Source organism: Chiloscyllium punctatum, chromosome 38 (assembly GCF_047496795.1).
Source record: "Chiloscyllium punctatum isolate Juve2018m chromosome 38, sChiPun1.3, whole genome shotgun sequence".
NCBI classification, from domain to species: Eukaryota; Metazoa; Chordata; class Chondrichthyes; order Orectolobiformes; family Hemiscylliidae; genus Chiloscyllium; species Chiloscyllium punctatum.
Window position 1 is genome coordinate 62,349,216 of NC_092776.1, and position 8,784 is coordinate 62,357,999.

Genomic DNA, 8,784 nt, shown 5'->3' on the forward strand with positions numbered 1-8,784 from the left:
CCTGGGTGTGTTATATTGACAGAGTGGGGTCAGTCTGCTCTTCCCTGGGTGTGTTACATTGACAGAATGGGGTCTGTCTGCTCTTCCCTGGGTGTGTTGCATTGACAGAGTTGGGTCAGTCTGCTCTTCCCTGGGTGTGTTACATTGACAGAGTGGGGTCAGTCTGCTCTTCCCTGGGTGTGTTACAATGACAGAGTGGGGTCAGTCTGCTCTTCCCTGGGTGTGTTACATTGACAGAGTGGGGTCAGTCTGCTCTTCCCTGGGTGTGTTATATTGACAGAGTGGGGTCAGTCTGCTCTTCCCTGGGTGTGCTACATTGATAGAGTTGATTCAGTCTACTCTTCCCTGGGTGTGTTACATTGAAAGAGTGGGGTCAGTCTGCTCTTCGCTGGGTGTGTTTACATTGACAGAGTGGGGTCAGTCTGCTCTTCGCTGGGTGTGTTACATTGACAGAGTGGGGTCAGTCTGCTCTTCCCTGGGTGTGTTACACTGACAGAGTGGGGTCAGTCTGCTCTTCCCTGGGTGTGTGACATTGACAGAATGGGGTCAGACTGCTCTTCCCTGGATGTGTTACATTGACAGAGTGGCATCAGTCTGCTCTTCCCTGGGTGGGTTACATTGACAGAGTGGGGTCAGTCTGCTCTTCCCTGGGTGTGTTACACTGACAGAGTGGGGTCAGTCTGCTCTTCCCTGGGTGTGTTACATTGACAGAGTGGGGTCAGTCTGCTCTTCACTGGGTGTGTTACATTCACAGAGTGGGGCCAGTCTGCTCTTCACTGGGTGTGTTACATTGAGAGAGGGGGGTCAGTCTGCTCTTCCTTGGGTGTGTTACATTGACAGAGTGGGGTCAGTCTGCTATTCCCTGGGTGTGTTATATTGACAGAGTGGGGTCAGTCTGCTCTTCCCTGGGTGTGTTACATTGACAGAGTGGGGTCAGTCTGCTCTTCCCTGGGTGTGTTACATTGACAGAGTGGGGTCAGTCTGCTCTTCCCTGGGTGTGTTATATTGACAGAGTGGGGTCAGTCTGCTCTTCCCTGGGTGTGTTATATTGACAGAGTGGGGTCAGTCTGCTCTTCCCTGGGTGTGTTATATTGACAGAGTGGGGTCAATCTGCTCTTCACTGGGTGTGTTACATTGACAGAGTGGGGTCAATCTGCTCTTCCCTGGGTGTGTTACATTGACAGAGTGGGGTCAGTCTGCTCTTCCCTGGGTGTGTTACATTGACAGAGTGGGGTCAGTCTGCTCTTCCCTGGGTGTGTTATATTGACAGAGTGGGGTCAGTCTGCTCTTCCCTGGGTGTTTTATATTGACAGAGTGGGGTCAGTCTGCTCTTCCCTGGGTGTGTTACATTGACAGAATGGAGTCTGTCTGCTCTTCCCTGGGTGTGTTACATTGACAGAGTTGGGTCAGACTGCTCTTCCCTGGGTGTGTTACATTGACAGAATGGGGTCTGTCTGCTCTTCCCTGGGTGTGTTACAATGACAGAGTGTGGTCAGTCTGCTCTTCCCTGGGTGTGTTACATTGACAGAGTGGGGTCAGTCTCCTCTTCCCTGGGTGTGTTATATTGACAGAGTGGGGTCAGTCTTCTCTTCCCTGGGTGTGCTACATTGATAGAGTTGATTCAGTCTACTCTTCCCTGGGTGTGTTACATTGAAAGAGTGGGGTCAGTCTGCTCTTCGCTGGGTGTGTTACATTGACAGAGTGGGGTCAGTCTGCTCTTCGCTGGGTGTGTTACATTGACAGAGTGGGGTCAGTCTGCTCTTCCCTGGGTGTGTTACATTGACAGAGTGGGGTCACTCTGCTCTTCCCTGGGTGTGTTACATTGACAGAGTGGGATCAGTCTGCTCTTCCCTGGGTGTGTTACAGTGACAGAGTGGGGTCAGTCTGCTCTTCCTTGGGTGTGTTACATTTACAGAGTGGGGTCAGTCTGCTCGTCACTGGGTGTGTTACATTGACAGAGTGGGGTCAGTCTGCTCTTCACTGGGTGTGTTACATTCACAAAGTGGGGCCAGTCAACTCTTCGCTGGGTGTGTTACATTCACAGAGTGGAGTCAGTCTGCTCTTCCCTGGGTGTGTTACATTCACAGAGTGGGGCCAGTCTGCTCTTCACTGGGTGTGTTACATTGACAGAGTGGGGTCAGTCTGATCTTCCCTGGGTGTGTTAGATTGACAGAGTTAGGCCAGTCTGCTCTTCCCTGGGTGTGTTACATTCACAGAGTGGGGTCAGTCTGCCCTTCCCTGGGTGGGTTACATTGTCAGAGTGGGGTCCGTCTGCTCTTCCCTGGGTGGGTTACATTGTCAGAGTGGGGTCAGTCTGCTCTTCCCTGGGTGTGTTACATTGACAGAGTGGGGTCAGTCTGCTCTTCCCTGGGTGCGTGACATTGACAGAGTGGGGTCAGTCTGCTCTTCCCTGGGTGTGTTACATTGACAGAGTGGGGTCAGTCTGCTCTTCCCTGGGTGCGTGACATTGACAGAGTGGGGTCAGTCTGCTCTTCCCTGGGTGCGTGACATTGACAGAGTGGGGTCAGTCTGCTCTTCCCTGGGTGTGTTACATTGACAGAGTGGGGTCAGTCTGCCCTTCCCTGGGTGCGTGACATTGACAGAGTGGGGTCAGTCTGCTCTTCCCTGGGTGTGTTACATTGACAGAGTGAGGTCAGTCTGCTCTTCCCTGGGTGTGTTACATTGACAGAATGGGGTCTGTCTGCTCTTCCCTGGGTGTGTTACAATGACAGAGTGGGGTCAGTCTGCTCTTCCCTGGGTGTGTTACATTGACAGAGTGGGGTCAGTCTGCTCTTCGCTGGGTGTGTTACATTGACAGAGTGGGGTCAGTCTGCTCTTCGCTGGGAGTGTTACATTGACAGAGTGGGGTCAGTCTGCTCTTCCCTGGGTGTGTTACATTGACAGAGTGGGGTCAGTCTGCTCTTCCCTGGGTGTGTTATGTTGACAGAGTGGGATCAGTCTGCTCTTCCCTGGGTGTGCTACATTGATAGAGTTGATTCAGTCTACTCTTCCCTGGGTGTGTTACATTGAAAGAGTGGGGTCAGTCTGCTCTTCGCTGGGTGTGTTACATTGACAGAGTGGGATCAGTCTGCTCTTCCCTGGGAGTGTTACATTGACAGAGTGGGGTCAGTCTGCTCTTCCCTGGGTGTGTTACATTGACAGAGTGGGGTAAGTCTGCTCTTCCCTGGGTGTGTTATGTTGACAGAGTGGGATCAGTCTGCTCTTCCCTGGGTGGGTTACATTGACAGAGTGGGGTCAGTCAGCTCTTCCCTGGGTGTGTTACAGTGACAGAGTGGGGTCAGTCTGCTCTTCCCTGGGTGTGTTACATTGACAGAGTGGGGTCAGTCTGCTCTTCACTGGGTGTGTTACATTCACAGAGTGGGGCCAGTCTGCTCCTCACTGGGTGTGTTACATTCACAGAGTGGGGTCAGTCTGCTCTTCCTTGGGTGTGTTACATTGACAGAGTGGGGCCAGTCTGCTCTTCCCTGGGTGTGTTACATTCACAGAGTGGAGTCAGTCTGCTCTTCCCTGGGTGTGTTACATTGACAGAGTGGGGTCAGTCTGCTATTCACTGGGTGTGTTACACTCACAGAGTTGGGTCAGTCTGCCCTTCCCTGGGTGGGTTACATTGTCAGAGTGGGGTCAGTCTGCTCTTCCCTGGGTGGGTTACATTGTCAGAGTGGGGTCAGTCTGCTCTTCCCTGGGTGGGTTACATTGACAGAGTGGGGTCAGTCTGCTCTTCCCTGGTTGGGTTACATTGACATAGTGGGTTTTGTCTGCTCTTCCCTAGGTGTGTTACATTGACAGAGTGGGGTCAGTCTGCTCTTCCCTGGGTGGGTTACATTGACAGAGTGGGGTCAGTCTGCTCTTCCCTGGGTGGGTTACATTGACATAGTGGGTTCAGTCTGCTCTTCCCTGGGTGTGTTACATTGACAGAGTGGGGTCAATCTGCTCTTCCCAGGGTGTGTTACATTGACAGAGTGGGGTCAGTCTGCTCTTCCCTGGGTGTGTTACATTGACAGAGTGGGGTCAGTCTGCTCTTCCCTGGGTGTGTTACATTGACAGAATGGGGTCTGTCTGCTCTTCCCTGGGTGTGTTGCATTGACAGAGTTGGGTCAGTCTGCTCTTCCCTGGGTGTGTTACATTGACAGAATGGGGTCTGTCTGCTCTTCCCTGGGTGTGTTACAATGACAGAGTGGGGTCAGTCTGCTCTTCCCTGGGTGTGTTACATTGACAGAGTGGGGTCAGTCTGCTCTTCCCTGGGTGTGTTATATTGACAGAGTGGGGTCAGTCTGCTCTTCCCTGGGTGTGCTACATTGATAGAGTTGATTCAGTCTACTCTTCCCTGGGTGTGTTACATTGAAAGAGTGGGGTCAGTCTGCTCTTCGCTGGGTGTGTTACATTGACAGAGTGGGGTCAGTCTGCTCTTCGCTGGGTGTGTTACATTGACAGAATGGGGTCAGTCTGCTCTTCCCTGGGTGTGTGACTTTGACAGAATGGGGTCAGACTGCTCTTCCCTGGATGTGTTACATTGACAGAGTGGGATCAGTCTGCTCTTCCCTGGGTGGGTTCATTGACAGAGTGGGGTCAGTCTGCTCTTCCCTGGGTGTGTTGCACTGACAGAGTGGGGTCAGTCTGCTCTTCCCTGGGTGTGTTACATTGACAGAGTGGGGTCAGTCTGCTCTTCACTGGGTGTCTTACATTCACAGAGTGGGGCCAGTCTGCTCTTCACTGGGTGTGTTACATTGAGAGAGGGGGGTCAGTCTGCTCTTCCTTGGGTGTGTTGCATTGACAGAGTGGTTTCAGTCTGCTCTTCACTGGGTGTGTTACATTGACAGAGTGGGGTCAGTCTGCTATTCACTGGGTGTGTTACACTCACAGAGTTGGGTCAGTCTGCCCTTCCCTGGGTGGGTTACATTGTCAGAGTGGGGTCAGTCTGCTCTTCCCTGGGTGGGTTACATTGTCAGAGTGGGTTTCAGTCTGCTCTTCCCTGGGTGGGTTACATTGACAGAGTGGGGTCAGTCTGCTCTTCCCTGGTTGGGTTACATTGACATAGTGGGTTTTGTCTGCTCTTCCCTAGGTGTGTTACATTGACAGAGTGGGGTCAATCTGCTCATCCCTGGGTGTGTTACATTGACAGAGTGGGGTCAGTCTGCTCTTCCCTGGGTGTGTTACATTGACAGAGTGGGGTCAGTCTGCTCTTCCCTGGGTGTGTTATATTGACAGAGTGGGGTCAGTCTGCTCTTCCATGGGTGTGCTACATTGATAGAGTTGATTCAGTCTACTCTTCCCTGGGTGTGTTACATTGAAAGAGTGGGGTCAGTCTGCTCTTCGCTGGGTGTGTTACATTGACAGAGTGGGGTCAGTCTGCTCTTCGCTGGGTGTGTTACATTGACAGAGTGGGGTCAGTCTGCTCTTCCCTGGGTGTGTTACATTGACAGAGTGGGGTCAGTCTGCTCTTCCCTGGGTGTGTTATATTGACAGAGTGGGGTCAGTCTGCTATTCCCTGGGTGTGTTATGTTGACAGAGTGGGGTCAGTCTGCTCTTCCCTGGGTGTGTTACATTGACAGAGTGGGGTCAGTCTGCTCTTCCCTGGGTGTGTTATATTGACAGAGTGGGGTCAGTCTGCTCTTCCCTGGGTGTGTTACATTGACAGAATGGGGTCTGTCTGCTCTTCCCTGGGTGTGTTGCATTGACAGAGTTGGGTCAGTCTGCTCTTCCCTGGGTGTGTTACATTGACAGAATGGGGTCTGTCTGCTCTTCCCTGGGTGTGTTACATTGACAGGGTGGGGTCAGTCTGCTCTTCCCTGGGTGTGTTATATTGACAGAGTGGGGTCAGTCTGCTCTTCCCTGGGTGTGTTATATTGACAGAGTGGGGTCAGTCTGCTCTTCCCTGGGTGTGTTACATTGACAGAGTGGGGTCAATCTGCTCTTCCCTGGGTGTGTTACATTGACAGTGTGGGGTCAGTCTGCTCTTCCCTGGGTGTGTTACATTGACAGAGTGGGGTCAGTCTGCTCTTCCCTGGGTGTGTTATATTGACAGAGTGGGGTCAGTCTGCTCTTCCCTGGGTGTTTTATATTGACAGAGTGGGGTCAGTCTGCTCTTCCCTGGGTGTGTTACATTGACAGAATGGAGTCTGTCTGCTCTTCCCTGGGTGTGTTACATTGACAGAGTTGGGTCAGACTGCTCTTCCCTGGGTGTGTTACATTGACAGAATGGGGTCTGTCTGCTCTTCCCTGGGTGTGTTACAATGACAGAGTCTGGTCAGTCTGCTCTTCCCTGGGTGTGTTACATTGACAGAGTGGGGTCAGTCTGCTCTTCCCTGGGTGTGTTATATTGACAGAGTGGGGTCAGTCTTCTCTTCCCTGGGTGTGCTACATTGATAGAGTTGATTCAGTCTACTCTTCCCTGGGTGTGTTACATTGAAAGAGTGGGGTCAGTCTGCTCTTCGCTGGGTGTGTTACATTGACAGAGTGGGGTCAGTCTGCTCTTCGCTGGGTGTGTTACATTGACAGAGTGGGGTCAGTCTGCTCTTCCCTGGGTGTGTTACATTGACAGAGTGGGGTCACTCTGCTCTTCCCTGGGTGTGTTACATTGACAGAGTGGGATCAGTCTGCTCTTCCCTGGGTGTGTTACAGTGACAGAGTGGGGTCAGTCTGCTCTTCCTTGGGTGTGTTACATTTAGAGAGTGGGGTCAGTCTGCTCGTCACTGGGTGTGTTACATTGACAGAGTGGGGTCAGTCTGCTCTTCACTGGGTGTGTTACATTCACAGAGTGGGGCCAGTCAACTCTTCGCTGGGTGTGTTACATTCACAGAGTGGAGTCAGTCTGCTCTTCGCTGGGTGTGTTACATTGTCAGAGTGGGGTCCGTCTGCTCTTCCCTGGGTGGGTTACATTGTCAGAGTGGGGTCAGTCTGCTCTTCCCTGGGTGTGTTACATTGACAGAGTGGGGTCAGTCTGCTCTTCCCTGGGTGCGTGACATTGACAGAGTGGGGTCAGTCTGCTCTTCCCTGGGTGTGTTACATTGACAGAGTGGGGTCAGTCTGCTCTTCCCTGGGTGCGTGACATTGACAGAGTGGGGTCAGTCTGCTCTTCCCTGGGTGCGTGACATTGACAGAGTGGGGTCAGTCTGCTCTTCCCTGGGTGTGTTACATTGACAGAGTGGGGTCAGTCTGCCCTTCCCTGGGTGCGTGACATTGACAGAGTGGGGTCAGTCTGCTCTTCCCTGGGTGTGTTACATTGACAGAGTGAGGTCAGTCTGCTCTTCCCTGGGTGTGTTACATTGACAGAATGGGGTCTGTCTGCTCTTCCCTGGGTGTGTTACAATGACAGAGTGGGGTCAGTCTGCTCTTCCCTGGGTGTGTTACATTGACAGAGTGGGGTCAGTCTGCTCTTCGCTGGGTGTGTTACATTGACAGAGTGGGGTCAGTCTGCTCTTCGCTGGGAGTGTTACATTGACAGAGAGGGGTCAATCTGCTCTTCCCTGGGTGTGTTACATTGACAGAGTGGGGTCAGTCTGCTCTTCCCTGGGTGTGTTATGTTGACAGAGTGGGATCAGTCTGCTCTTCCCTGGGTGTGCTACATTGATAGAGTTGATTCAGTCTACTCTTCCCTGGGTGTGTTACATTGAAAGAGTGGGGTCAGTCTGCTCTTCGCTGGGTGTGTTACATTGACAGAGTGGGATCAGTCTGCTCTTCCCTGGGACTGTTACATTGACAGAGTGGGGTCAGTCTGCTCTTCCCTGGGTGTGTTACATTGACAGAGTGGGGTCAGTCTGCTCTTCCCTGGGTGTGTTATGTTGACAGAGTGGGATCAGTCTGCTCTTCCCTGGGTGGGTTACATTGACAGAGTGGGGTCAGTCTGCTCTTCCCTGGGTGTGTTACAGTGACAGAGTGGGGTCAGTCTGCTCTTCCCTGGGTGTGTTACGTTGACAGAGTGGGGTCAGTCTGCTCTTCACTGGGTGTGTTACATTCACAGAGTGGGGCCAGTCTGCTCCTCACTGGGTGTGTTACATTCACAGAGTGGGGTCAGTCTGCTCTTCCTTGGGTGTGTTACATTGACAGAGTGGGGCCAGTCTGCTCTTCCCTGGGTGTGTTACATTCACAGAGTGGAGTCAGTCTGCTCTTCCCTGGGTGTGTTATATTGACAGAGTGGGGTCAGTCTGCTCTTCCCTGGGTGGGTTACATTGTCAGAGTGGGGTCAGTCTGCTCTTCCCTGGGTGGGTTACATTGACAGAGTGGGGTCAGTCTGCTCTTCCCTGGGTGGGTTACATTGACATAGTGGGTTCAGTCTGCTCTTCCCTGGGTGTGTTACATTGACAGAGTGGGGTCAATCTGCTCTTCCCAGGGTGTGTTACATTGACAGAGTGGGGTCAGTCTGCTCTTCCCTGGGTGTGTTACATTGACAGAGTGGGGTCAGTCTGCTCTTCCCTGGGTGTGTTATATTGACAGAGTGGGGACAGTCTGCTCTTCCCTGGGTGTGTTATATTGACAGAGTGGGGTCAGTCTGCTCTTCCCTGGGTGTGTTACATTGACAGAATGCGGTCTGTCTGCTCTTCCCTGGGTGTGTTGCATTGACAGAGTTGGGTCAGTCTGCTCTTCCCTGGGTGTGTTACATTGACAGAATGGGGTCTGTCTGCTCTTCCCTGGGTGTGTTACAATGACAGAGTGGGGTCAGTCTGCTCTTCCCTGGGTCTGTTACATTGACAGAGTGGGGTCAGTCTGCTCTTCCCTGGGTGTGTTATATTGACAGAGTGGGGTCAGTCTGCTCTTCCCTGGGTGTGC